This window comes from Aquarana catesbeiana, linkage group LG04 (assembly GCF_042186555.1).
Source record: "Aquarana catesbeiana isolate 2022-GZ linkage group LG04, ASM4218655v1, whole genome shotgun sequence".
In the NCBI taxonomy this organism is placed as follows: Eukaryota; Metazoa; Chordata; class Amphibia; order Anura; family Ranidae; genus Aquarana; species Aquarana catesbeiana.
This window is the reverse complement of record NC_133327.1, coordinates 663,791,031-663,806,013: the sequence shown is the minus strand read 5'-3', so window position 1 is coordinate 663,806,013 and position 14,983 is coordinate 663,791,031. Positions and strand designations below refer to the sequence as shown.

Below are 14,983 nucleotides of genomic sequence, written 5' to 3'. Positions count from 1 at the left end.
TTCTGCTTGCCTGGCTCTTGACTCCGGTATCAATGCCTGGAATATAATAGCATTGTATAACAGGAAGCATATTTTTTTTATAACTCCGTACATTGATAATAAAAAAAAAAAAGCATGAATATTCCAAAAACAGGGCTCAAGAGATTTGAAGCTGCAGTTTCAAAGAAAAGGAAGAAAAACACATCTAAGTCAAGCTGCACAGATTGCAGCTTTGACGTCTTTGAACTTCAGACTTAATGAAGTTACTTTTTGGTAAGTATGAAATTGAAAAGCACTGCAGTGCAGAGTGCAAATACGTTCCGCGTAACACGCACATTTATCAAGTGCTGCTTCCATTTTGCAAAGCTGGTGAGAGAAGAGAAATACTGTTTCAAGGCATTTTAAACTATAGTTTAAAAAAAAAGTCAAAACATAGGGAAAAAGATAAAATAAATATAAATATATATATATTTTTATATATATATAATATATTATATATAGATATGTATATACACAAAAAAAGACATATATTTTTATATAAAAATATATGTATATATATATAAAATATATATATATACACATCCATGTAAGTGTGTATGATTTTACCTTCACTTCCTTTCTCCTGTCCCATAGCCAAAACAGGAAATGAGAGGAAATCCCTCCCAAATTAGAGAATCCCAGGGTGTCACCAGAGCTAATTTTCCCTTTGGAAGATTTCCCCCCTTTAGTCCTGTTCTGTTCTCAATCCAAAGTTTGGGGTTTTCTTTTACTTTCACTTTCAATGATATTGGTAAACAGGACAAATAAAGAGGGTGAATCTTCCAAAGAGGAGAACAGACAGCAATAAAAACGGACATGTGTTCTAATCCATCTCCAAACTAAAAACATAAAACAAAAAAAGTTTTGCCTTTATTGACCCTTTAACCTCCCTGACGGTTTTCCCGAGTGTGGCTCGTGGTTAAATTTCAGCACTCTTAGCGGTAATCCCGAGCCAAACTCAGGATTACATCTCAGGATCCTGGTGCAGTGTACTTACCTTGTCCCCAGGACCCTGTGATATCCCCCCCGCTGTGTCTGCAGGCTCTGTCCTCCGCCCCCGATGTCCTGTGTGCCGGGCTCTGTTCCCTGCGAGCATCACAACGCACGGGGCGGAGCCTGGCGGCAAATTCAAAAAAATGAAAATTCATAACACATACAGTACACTGTAATCTTACAGATTACATTACTGTATGAAATAATTTCACATCCCTTTTGTCCCCAGTGCTTTGTCCAATGCCCTGCTTGCAGTTTTTAAATTATATATACTGTTCTTTCTGCCTGGAAACTGGAGATTGTCCATAGCAACCAAAAAGTGTCCCTTTATGTCAAAAGTGGTTTTAGACCAGCTAGAAAAAAGCGATAGTAAATTAGAACCCTTGCAGAATTGAGCGATAGTGAATCGTGGGGAAATTTATTTTATTATTATTATATTATTATTTTTTTTAATTATTTAGATTTATTTATTATATTATAATTTATGATTTTGTGTTTCAAACTTCATCATACCCAGGATATCTACTAGACTCTTGGTGGACAGATTTAAGTGTGTATTGCTAAGAATTACAGGCCTACAATAAAAAAAGCCAAATTTCTATGCAAAATAATTGTACTGCTTTGAGACGCAAAAATCTGAAATAATCATACCGCCAGGGAGGTTAAGGTGAAAAGAAAGTTAGTCACTCCACAACAGGGACATTAGATGATTTTTAAACTAGAACATGCAATATTACTGAACATGGAATTATCCAATAATGACCCTCAAAAGAGGACATCATCCTAATGCCAAGAGTATGGAGATGGATTGGATGTGTTCCAATGATACCAATTCATACACTTGGGGGGGATCCTAAACTCAGGAGCTTGAGAAGATGCAAGAATTTTGCCCATGTTGGGCAAAGTAATGGGTTCTCTTGAAAGAACAACCCCTCACCCTTCAATTCTCAGTTTCTTTGCACTCCTCCAAAGCTTAACTCCTCCATTGGTACCAGGAGTCCAAACTGTGTAAACTCTGTGTCGGAGCTTACACAGGGTTAATAAATTCCTCCCCTTCCTCACATGACAGGGTTTGGGCCTGGTGGTGGGTTGAGTGGTGAATCATATGCTCCCCTACATCCAGGAGCAATGGGTATTTATTTAAGGATGTGATGGTGCAATGGATTGGTGAGGAAGCATGATAATGATGAGTATCGGTGGATGGGGGTTTTGTCGTTCAAGAGAGTCTGTCACTTTGTCCTGAATAAGACATTGGACTGAACTCACTTCAGTGAGCATAGAAAATGATGATAATGATGATAATTGATTTTAATTAATGACAATTAAATAATTTTGGAGGAAGAAATGCCCAAGTATATTCCATAAACAGTCCTTAAATACCACTACTAAAAAGATTAAAATAATACCAAATATAAATGCTCAGTAATGCTATACCATTATGTTAAAACATCAATCCACCAGCAAAGTAGAGCCAAACTATTAAACAACAACAAATCATTCTCAAAAAAATATATATATTCCACATTTGCAGACTAAAAAACATTACCGTAGGGTGAAAATAATATAGCATAATATCCATGTATCACTTATTTTCTATTGTAATGTTTTACTACTAATTAATATGTAAAAGTGGTTCCATCGCATTGCACATTATTGCCGTTCCTCAATTTTTACTTCAGTGAAATTTCAGTTTTGGGAAGGAATTTGTGACCTGTGAATTAATTTGCGTTGAGATTGGCAATTCATGTCTTTTGCACAATTTAACAATGCAGATTGCTGAAAATGCTATCAACACATGATTGCAATAACAATATAAAATCAAATTGCTAGTTGGTGGCTATTATTCCTTTTGTAATTTAGGAATTGTAATTATGTGTTTAAGTTTCTAGGAGGTAAGTGGAATATTTCTAGTTTCTTTTACTTTTGGCAGTAAATTTTGGGGCCATATAAATATGGGAAATAGTAGATTTAGAAAAAGAAACAACTAATTCTTAGTGTTAAATTGTGTCTAAATATTGTAAAACACAACAATTTTATGTTCTTTGAATGAACCCAGCACAGCCAGGACATTTGGGGGAGTGAAAGGGTTAAAGCACTAGGCCGTGAAAATCAATCCATAAAATTTGGGTCGATTCCCACATTTTGGTGCTTCTATTCTTGACCATTTTAAGGACCCTGCTAAAGCTCCAACAGAAATTAGAGAGCCTCCATTCCATACAATCAGAATCCCTACTAAACATGAAGTTGAGTCAGTGTGTTCATCATTTATTTTATGATGTCAGCATTTTTATTTCATAAATGCAAGTAAAAAATCCATCAGGCATGTGTTTATAGCAAAAAGTTAATCTGTGCTTTACTAATGATAGGCAAAGTAACAGGCATATCCTAATGCAGACCTCAACAGATGCTTATATACTTACTTTCTTTTCACCCCCCGATGATCTATTGAGCCACCTGGATTAAAAGTCCTGTGTAAGCTACAGGTTAGTCTTGGCATACACCAGGTATGGACTCTATGGACTCCCCATGTGGCCATGCTGATTGGCCTAGCACTGTTACATGAAGTGTTTCACATGATCATCCATATACCAAATTGCTAGGCATTTCCTTCTTGGAGCTGAAGAAAACAGGATGAGGCCTGAACTATTACATCTCCTATACCAATGTATAGAACTTCAAATTTCATACTACATCACCACTATAATTGTAGCTTTGTTAGAAGCCTTTACATGCACAGGGGTAACATTTCACATGGAATTATAACCAATGAAAATGAATATTGTATCATGATGTCATTACGTTATACCAGCTATGATGTCATTGATGTGCAATGGCCTTCTGATGATACATTACCTTAATTGAAAATGTAATCAGCAATGGCAGCGCCCAAGTTTCTAACTATACAGATTCCCTTTAAAAGGGGTTTACTGAAAGCTGGAATGTAATTTTGCGCTATGAACCACAGGGTTTCATACATTTTTTAAGCCAACCCCACTGAATACTCGTCTCTGTTATATTTCTTACTCGTAACTACAAGCAGTCAGGTGAGAACTATGGGCATGCTAGAACATTAGGAGGTGGTGTACTCATTTGGTATGATGTATATAGCACACAAAAAAGAATTAGGAGTATTGCATTCCCGGTTTTGTGAAGCCTTACTTGTGGTTGTTTTTCATGTCAGTAGCTTACTGTAATTATTTTCGGCTGAATCATGAGAGGAAATAACAAAATATATTGCACTTTGCTTTTAGCTACAGTGCAAGACAATTTAACTGAGGTTTACAACAAAACAGCAGAACCACATGAGCATATATTTTATCCAGCGAATAAATCCAACATTTTTCCCCTTGTTTGTGACTGAAGTTGGTGGCCGTTCGTCAATTTCCTTTTTAACTAACTGTATATTCTAAGAAATTACTTGGTTCATGCTCATTCATGAAAGTTAGAATATTAGAAGTTGTGCCACTCATTGCAACAAGTTGGGTTTTTAACTTCACAGTTTACCGAAGCAAATGTGCTTCTTCCTCAAATTAAGAGGGGTAGTCAGATGTGGGTTAAGTGTGTCTTATAGATCGCCTCCTGGGAAACTCCCTCTGTAGGTACTTCTGCAGCATATTTCTAGAAAGAACCAGAGAAAAACTAAAATGCTACAGCTATATCCATGCAATTAAAGCTGAAGTCCAGGAGCTCAGCCACTTTGTAAAAAAAGCGCAGGCTCACTATAAGTTAAGTCTAAGGAAGTACATGACATCTCTTGAACGTATCTGTATTATTTGCATCTGACAGGTTTATGGCTCTGCCCAACACTCCGGACTGTGAGAGAGGAGAGAGAGACACACAGAGCAGTTATGCCCTCTCCTTCCCCTCTGCTGCCCATTCAGAGAAGCCTTTGTATTTTGTGAAAGAGTCCACATAATACAAAGGCTTCTGTGACTGGGGAAGTGGAGGAGAGGGGCAGGCATAGCAGCTGGACTGACTCTGATGTTGAAGATGCGTAGACCTGGAAGATCAGTGTCAGCTTCCCAGAAAAACTGCACAAGCTGTCTTCTAAGAGAGCAATACAACTGTCAGATGTAAATAATAGAGATAAGCCTAGGAGATGTCATGCACCTCTTTGGACTTAACGCATAGTGTGCCTTCACATTTTACAAAGGAGCTGAATTCCAGAAATGCAGCTTTAAATCTTCTAACCACTCTGGAAATCATTTGGAACCCACCTAGAAGATAATGAATTTGCAACCAGTCGAAGAATGTTTATGAGGCTTGCATGTCATTTTTCCCTCCATGACCTTCTAAGAAGAATGTCATAAAAATGATTATCATTAGTAGATAGGTCACCAAGAATCTTATTGCCAGGGAAAAACCTTTATTTTATTTTCATGAATAAATTATATTGCTCAACACGACAATAGATTAGGATTTTTCGTACAAGAACCATTAGGAAACCTAGGAACGTCATTCTTCAAAACCAAGACTTATTCCTGCCAGAGAAAATGCCATTGTTTTCTTCGATGCAATAGTTTTCTATCGATGGACTCCTGTCCAGCAAAGCTACTGATACCATTTATTTAGTTGATCTTATGATTTTTTTATTTCCTATTCTCCTTTGTTTTATTGGTCCATTAAAGGGATAAGTCAGTTTGTTGCTAATGGCAAACACAGGGCACTATTCCGTTTGACAGTTTTGGTCAGGATATCCTCTACGCTTTACCTATATTTTTTTCTGGAAATAAATTCAGTGGGCTCTTTCATCACAAAGAAATATTTCTCAGATTGTTGTGCTTTATTGCAGTGCTGGTCACGTGGACATAAATATAGAGAAACAAACAGCTATTTAAATGGAATGTAAATTAGATGTTGACAACCTATTTTTTGTCTTCAAAACTAGGTCATATTGAGTGGTAGATGGAAGACAGGAAGTGAAAACATGTTGACAGATACAAGCGTAGTGTATCGTAAGCTTGGCAGAGCAGACCTAGAATGGTAATAAACTGAAAATCAAAATAACAGGTCATATTGAAAAAGAGTCATCTGCGTTCGACTTTGTGAATTGAGCACTGTTATTAGGTGGGGTCAATTCAGAATTATCAACTCCTTGCCTTTTCTTTAGTATCCAGAGTGGCAGGAAAGACGATGGTTGCAGATGTGTGGGGCAAAGGGCCAGTGATATGGATCATTTCTAAGTGCTTCTCAGACAGTGAATGGGAACAGCCCTAATACCAAGGTTCAGTACCAACATAGAATATCAATGACTTCCTTGTGTAGCATCTCACACAAACATATTAAAAAAATGCAATGGAAAGAAAATTTACATTTTATTTTCAAATGGTGATACACATCAACTGCCATCTTGGAAAACCTGGATCCAATTTTCACCAAAATGCTTACGAAGGGCCTTATGAATAAGAAATTTGTTTAAAAACCTGTCTAGGGATTTCAGGACTGCTGTTGATGTAGCACCATTTGAAAATAAACCTCACACTCTTTGAAAGTACTGCATTGACCAACATCCTTGCAAATGAACTTTGCAGCCAAGCAAAGATGTGTTGATGGCACATCGGAGGTGGATGCAGGCTATTTTTTCATGGTGGCTGCAGGTTTACCTTTATATAATTGGCTTGCTGTAGTTCTTTGAGAGACTATTTTTTAACTGGCTGCTGAAGCACACTGTGGTGAACACTAAGGGGTTGATTTACTAAAGGCAAACAGACTGTGCACTCTGCAAGTGCAGTTGCTCCAGAACTAAGTAAATGAGCAGAAGCTCTGTTGACTTCAATCATCTAATCATGTGCAAGCAAAAATTCAGTTTTTTTAACTTTTCCTTGCACGTGATTGGGTATGCTTTGCAAAGTGAAGCTTTACCTCATTTACTAAGCTCTGGAGCAACTGCTCTTGCAGAGTGCAACTGGACTTTGCAAAGTGCAGTCTTTTTGCCTTCAGTAAATCAATCCCCAAGTGACGTGCCACCTGCAACAGGACTTCTAACTTGTTTAAATTTTGGCTTGTCGCTGTTAGATGGTAAATAGAGAGTGATGCAGCAGCTCATATTTAGAGAGCTGAGTGTCACAAAATTGTACCAAAAACACAGGGCATACCTAACCATTACAGTTCTATGAGTAATTGCATATCATCTTTGCATATTGCACTACTCTGCTAAGTCCAGTAGTGTAAAGTATTGTGGTATGCCCTGCATTTCTTTGTTATAACTTTATGCTGATTTTGTTGGAGGTAGTGAAGTTGATTTACTAAAGGCAAATAAGTTTTTCACTTTGCAAGGGAAGTTGCACATTGTAGGGACGGAGTGCAGAGTTGCACTTTCCAGAACTTAGTAAATATTGTAAAGGATCACTTTGCAAAGAATACCCAATCATGTGCAAAGAAAAAAAAAAAAACAGCACTTTTGCTTGCACATGATTAGATGATGGAAGACAGAAGAGATTCATCTCATTCACTAAGCTGAGTGCAAAATGTCTACGCAAGTTAAAAAACGTATTTAGTAAAGCAACCCCATTAAGGAGTGTTCATTCTCATTGTATCACAAGTAAATGTGTGTTGCCATAGGCGTGTGCCAGATGTGCCTGGGCACACCCTAATCACCCACATATGAGTCAGCACATTATTGGGGGCGGCAGGAAGAGGGGAAAGATCTCCCTCTTAACCACTCTGCCATAAGAGAAGTGTTTACACACTTCTCTTTCACTGTGTCGGCAGGGAGGTCAATGTGCCAGGGTCATACATATGTAGACACCCATACACACACACACACACACACACACACACACACACACACACACACACACACGTGTTTGAGCTTTAGGGTGCAAACCCTTATCAGGTAGGCTGCGCATACCTATATGTGTTGCAATGAGGCAGTATATTCATTGTAAAGGGGCTGCCCAGCATGTGTGTCATGATGCCATGCTGTGTGGGTCCATTGCCCACCAATGCTTACTGCATTGGGGTGCCATTCACAATGAATGGCACCACAACACACCACACTTGGAGAAATGCTTTGATGTGATATTGTAGCAATGCAAGTTAAAGCCATCCATATTACAATGCATTATCTCCATCACTAAGATAAGTGGATATGACTTTTGCAAATTGAAAATGCACTTTGAGAGTGTCCTATTGCTTTAGTAAATCAGCTTTGGTAAGTTTATACAAAGATTTGCTTCAAATGTAAATGATCTATTACAACCCATATGATCCCTATCGATTCTGCCTATTACAAAATGAACACAGAACTCATTTTGTATGTAACACTAAAACTATGTGCTGGTTTTATAAATCAGCTCTTGTACATGTGTGTTATATTAGAATTTGTATTGGAATTGTAAGCAGGAAAAGGTTATGGGAAGAACCAATAAAGCTGTGCTTGCTATTTAATACCTGCAATATCAGCAAATTGAAATATTGGTAGGTTTAACTCATATGTAATCTGCTTATAGTAGCACGTTCACAATAAAAGCTTTTCTTTAAGATTGTGCCTACTAATAGTCTGCTGGCCAACAGAACTTTATTACATTGAAGAGTCAAGTTGCTTCCGACATCACTTCCCAAGAGGGTGGAAATCACATTATTTCCCCCCTTGAAGGCCCCATACATAGGCTGTGTCTGCCCAGTTCCATCTTTGTTTGAGCTGATCTCAGTTAGGTTTGGAGCTTTAAGATGTTTTTTTTTCTTAAGAAGATTTTATCTGATGCAATCTATTAGATTGTAAGCTCTAACGAGCAGGGCCCTCTGATTCCTCCTGTATTGAATTGTATTGTAACCATACTGTCTGCCCTCATGCTGTAAAAGCGCTGCACAAACTGTTGGCGCTATACAAATCCTATATAATAATAATAATAATAATAATAATAAAATAATAATAATGTTGATGTATTCACACAAACACTTAAAGTGGAGTTCCACCCAAAAAAAGAAAAATTTCATTAATGTGCATGAAATAATACAAAGAAAAACATTTGGAGAAAAAAAAAAAAAAAAACTTACCTTTTTATGCCTGTTGCTATGTGGTCCCTTGAAATATTCCTTCTTCATCACCTCGGCTCCTGACGTCACTTCCCTCGGTGCCTCCGCTCGCTGCTGCTCTTAGGAGATGTGCGTCATCATTTCCCAGGTGTCAGTGGGCAGCGCCGAGGGCTAGGATGCCATAACAATGGGGCGGGCACTTCCGCCACCGCCGCCCGTTGTTATGGCAACCTGTATACTTTACAGCGCCGCTACGGCGCATTACTGCACATGCGTGAGAGTGGGGCGGTGCATGCTGGTCGCTCAGCTGCACCGTGTCCCGGAAATAAATGCTTGTGGGCTTCACATGCCCACAAGCAAAATGACAAAGGCCAGCGATGAATAATATAAGTTTCTTTTGGCATTAAATGTGACATCGGGGGATGAATTGCAGCAAAAACGTGAGTATTACATGGCAATGTATTAACTTCAAAAATGTTTTTTTTTTTAAATTGTTAAATGTCATTGGAACTCCGCTTTAATGCAGTGCTATAAAAGAAGCAGCCTCATAATGTGATTCCATGTCTTTATACATCATACAAACCATAAACTCTTAGTTGCATTTATTCAAATTTAAAAAACAAATTTAATGAATCAAAATTATTAGAAATGCATTAATGTTAAAGTGACTCATTGCAAAGTTTTTGATATATCTTTCTCGCTGTTTGTTTTGTGACTCACTGTTTTTATTGTTAAAATTTGGAAGCTGCATTAAATACAGATGGTAGAGGAGAGAAAGCTCTAATCCACAAAAAGCTCTTGTTTATTATTTTATGTATAGCTGGTGCAGCAGCTAATGGCTCTAATGGCACCAGCAATTACTCCAAAAGTAACTATGATGTGCTGGTCATTGTTATCATGTTAGGGCAGTGTGAAAGGCGAAGACAAAATTGCTATGCTGACCTTTCTTCTTTCACAGTCCCAGTGGGCAATTTGTTTCCCCTCCAATCGTAAAACATAATTTAAAAAAAAAAAAAATAATTGTACTTCCAAACAATGTTCACTTGTGTAATTAGATCTTTGTACCATTTTTTATTTCTAAACAATACAAGTAAAAAAAAAAAAATTGGCAGATAGGGCAAAAACATTTGATGGTAGCATCATCAGCCTTGGCCCCCTTCACATGTAAATTATGGGGTTAATTTACTAAAACTGGAAAGTCCCCCCCCCCCCCTGCAGATATAACAGCCACCACTATCCTAGGAAGGCTTTCCACAAAACTTTGGAGTGTGTCTGTGGAAATGTATGCCTTTCAGCCAAAAGAAGCTTTTGTGAGGTCAGGTACTAAAGTTGAATGTGAAAACCTAGCACACATTTGGCGTTTCAATTTTATCCCTAAAAGTGTTCAATAAGGTCAAAGCTCTGTGTAGGCCATCAAGATCAATTCCCTTTGCACCAAGCTCACCAAGCTCATCAAACTATGGGGTTCAGGTTCCTATGAAGAAGTGAGCCAAATTTTGCACTCTCCAGCCTTAGTAAATAAACCCCATGTCTTTATAGACTTGGCCTTGTGCCATAAAAGGAAGGTGCCATAAGGCTAAATGTCCAAATGTTCTTTGTACACAGTAGCTTCAATACATTTCAGGGGTGCTCACAATCCTTTGGCCATATAATTTCAAGTTAGTGACACAGAAAGCATTGTTGTCTGGGGATCAGCATGAGAGCCAGGCAACAAGCGTGCCAGGAAGAGGTCAGCCATGACTATCTATTTCTCTTGTGAAAGGTCTCCTTCAAACACTAGTGAAAAAACACACTTTTCAGAATCTTGCATCTTAAAGAGGAAGTAAAACCATGATGGGTTTTACTTCCTCTTTATTCCCCTGCAAAGTAAAAGCATAATGGGCTAGTATGCATCGCATACTAGCTCATTATGTTGCAAAAAAAAACGAAGCCTGCGATGTCCCTGCAGTTGGCCGCATCCATCTTCACCCCTCTTCCTTCCAAAGCCAAGGACTCCGGCTCTGTGACTGTGCAGAGTCATGTGACGTCACTCCTGCTCATAAACGCAGGACCCGATGGCCACGGCACGGGTCCTATAGAAACGGCCCTTTCTTTAGTCCGCATGCGCCGATGATGTCGGCGCAAGCATATATGGTAAATATCTCCTAAACTGTGCAGGTTTAGGAGATATTTCCAGTACCACTTTACAACCACTTTAAGGCTTCATGTACACTGCTGCTGGTAAACGGACATTTAGGAGCAGTTGGGTGTTTTTTTGTTCAGCTGCCCCTGAACTCTCCTCTAGGTTATCTTATTAGTACATGTACTTGGAAAGCAAAAAAATGCGTTCAGGATAGATGTTCGGAGGCATTTGAAACGCTAAATGCCTGTAACAGCTTGTAAACGTGTGTAAACACGGTAACTTGCGATTAGCCGCGTTTCATTTACAGGCGTTTTAAATTTTTGACTATTTGAAAAAAAATGCTTCTAAACGCAAACGTGACTAAACGTGGCTAAATGTGGCTAAACGCGGGATGTAAACGCAGCAAAACGGACATTTTTAAACGTCCGTTACGATCTGTCAAGTTCAATCATTCAGGAGAGGTTGTGAAACGTCCCGTGTACCCTTAACTGTTTGAGTTAGCCAATAAAGGGTTTAATTTTTACTCAACTTATTCTGCTTTCTTTATTTCATTGCCATCACAATATGATGATTTACTATTGCTAAAAAGTATAAACAAAATAATATTGAGGTTGCTAGAAAAAAAATATATATATTTTTAATTTTCACAGAAGAAAAAAACGCAATTTAATTCCAATTGGTTGCTGTGGGTAACCCTTCCCCTCTCTTTTGCTTCAGTTCCCCATCTGGTTAAGGCACAAAGTTTTTTACCTTCATGCATTCTATGCATAAAGGTAAAAAACCTTCTGTGTGCAGCAGCCCCCCTAATATTTAGCTGAGCCCCCTCTTGATCCAGCGATGGACACAAGAGCCTTGCCTCTCTCTCACACTCCTGATTGGCTTTTGGCAGCAGCAGGAGCCATTGGTGGAGCAGGGCTGAGCCACGACTCTGTGTATGTGAATGGACACACAGAACCGCGGCTCAGGAGCACGCTTGCTTGGGTGCTCGGCCCCCGACAGGAGAGAGGGGCCAGGAGTGCCGGTATGGGACCCGAGAAGTGGAGGAAAACCAATACACAGAGCAGGTAAGTATGACATGTTTGTTATTTAAAAAAAAAAAAGACAAGGCTCTAATATCACTTTAATAACCCAGAACAGATCTTTGGTTTATTAACTTATTCCGCTGACGGCCATAGTGGGGCTTAAAAAAAAAATCAGCAGGCTCCAGCGGTTATCTGATAGGTTAAAATATCAATGCAAGCGTGTATACATTCAACGCCGCCAGAAATGAAATAATTGTTGTTTTACTCAATGAAGTATGAAAATTCTTTCAAATACAGTACAATTGTGTGCAAGCTGTTTTCCTAAAAGGTGTTGTAGTCATGTTCCGCAATGTTATGTTTAATGGCTTTGGGCTGATTGACAGATATAATTTCAACAAACCCATTTGCCTCAACTATTTTCCTACAATTGCTGATACCGTATTGCTGCAAAATCTGCCACCCTTGCCTGGTGCACGCTGTCAATCTAGGTCTCTGGGAAAAATCTATCATCTCTGGAGTATACGCTTTTGAAGAGCTGTTATAGTTTTTATTAAACTTTAGTGACAAATAAATGGGCAAATCTATAAGTCATTGTTCTGTAGAAATGTCGAAAGGAGTCCCAACACACCAAGTGACGCTCTGTCAGGGCTGTTGTTATATAGGTTATGGAATCTAATAAAAGATAAGCTTACAATGTAAAGATAGCCAAAGATATGAGATCAACAGTCCATTTGGACCATCAATTTTTCTTTTCCAATAATTTGTATTAGTTATATTTCAAAGGTAAATCAGAGGCTACACATGCTTTTACATTGTCATGTAACATTTTCCTCATACAAAAGAGTCAAATTACAGAGAAAATAGTAATAGAAACAGTCATAACAATAATAGATCAATACATAGAGCATGGGACCAAGGCATTCAGGGTATCCATACATAAAGGGAGGCCTGTTGCCCGACCTCCCTAAATGTCATCATGTTACAGGGAGCAACTATATATCACACCTTTATTAACCAGATGAGCCCTACTTCAATCAAGATTTGCTACAGGTCATAGGTAGGGCGCACACACATTTTGGGGGGTTGAATCTCTCAGGGAGCCCCACATAGCTAAGATTCGTTCCCTAGAATCCCAGGCCATCCTCCCTTGTGTGCTCTTCTGGGCATTGTTCCAAGTAACAAGGGAATGTCCAAGATACTGTAAGATAAAGGAGAGTAAGTAAAAAAAGAAAACAAAAAGCATATAGTAATTTGCAACCCATCTGTTCTAGATTTATACTATCACTTAACTATTCCAGTTAAGTATTTGATCCAAGGGTCCTAGGTTTTCTCAAACAGTTTAACTTTATCATGTAAGATCCCCAAAAGATGTTTGTTAACCATGATCCATGGCACCTTAGCCTTCACTAGTTCAAATTGAATTGCAGGCAACTTCCAAGACCTGGTGATGAAGATTCTTGCTGCCACAAAGATAGAGGCAATTATTTTCCTCCTGTGTCCTGGTGCCCCCTTCACGGACCATCAATTTTTCCTCTGTAAGTTCAGTCAGCTGGAGGCTCCAGGGGTGTCTCCAGATGCTGCACTGCACCCACAGATATATGGTTTGTTTCCCATTATCAGCCATATCTGGTCATGGTGCTTCTATGGCTGTGGGTATCCTATGATGTAGAGATCAGGTTTCCATGACCTCGTTCAATGCTCTTTTCATATATTTCTTTCTTCTATAGTCCTTTTGATAGATTTCGTGGCCAAATAGAATTATATATTTAAATTATGTGTACCAACATGCCCAGGTGAATCATGGGGCCATATTCTACCTCATCCACCTCACAATGTCTTTTTTTTATTACTAACCCCCCCCCCCCCCAAAAAAAAAAAATAAGGTACTTTTTCAGCAATTTTGGTTCTGTTGGCAAAATAATCTAACATCTCCAGGTGACACTGCAAGTTAAAACAACCAGTAGATTCACAAATATGGGGTAAAAGCAGCTACATTTTTTGTAAATGGTTGCCTTGGCCCCATACCCATCCTCCCCACTCAATGGCTTTTTAATTTGATGGTCAATTTCAGTACGTTCGAAAGCAAAGGGAAGGTGGGTCTGAGTTCACATTTTACATGATTTCCAAAATATTTAATCTATCAAGAAATGTGTAATTGCTACACAATTTGTTTAATTAAGTATTCACTGAAAGTAAAATCTGCTTTGGCATTCCTTCATCATATGCTTAGTTTCAATTTTCCAGCTTTGTGACTAGTTTACTTTAATTATGGATATAACAATTACATCATGCCAGGGCTGTACATACAGGGGTCACAGGGGGTCACCATTGTGCCCCGACCCCTGCTCCTGTGCGCCTGGATAGGAGTGGCGGCGTGTAGAGGAACCAATCCCTCCATGAAGCCTATGAACCCATGATGTTCAGCGGCTACAGGAGGGAAATGGAGGGCATCAAATCCTCAACATGCTGCTCCTGCCACCATCCTGTGCCTGTCCTTCTGCTTCCTGTGTCCTTTGCTGGTCTCCCCCCCCCCCCCCACAGCTTTGTCGGCTTTCCCCCTCCCACCTCCCGCTGGCCAGGATGGATAGCAGGGAAGGAGTCGGTAAATGTGTCATTTACTGGCCCCTTACTTGTTTTAATGAAGTTGAATAAAGAATGAAGATGGCAGGAAGGTGGCCCACTATGGGACCATAATAAAGTGTCCCAAGATTGCCAGGGGGGCCCTTCATGATTTATTGCACCAGAGCCCTGAAGATTCTAGTCATGCCTCCTTTTATACCTTGAAGACAAAATAAATGTATTCTACTAAGGAAAAAAAGTAGGTCTTGTTGTATTGTTTCACAGCAGTCCC

General features: G+C 39.0%; 1 protein-coding gene across 24 annotated transcripts in view; it reads left to right on the top strand.

Annotated features, from left to right (window-relative positions):
- Positions 1–14,983, top strand: part of NRXN1 (neurexin 1) — a 1,909,081-nt gene that overhangs the window by 1,863,196 nt on the left and 30,902 nt on the right. The window lies entirely within an intron of this gene.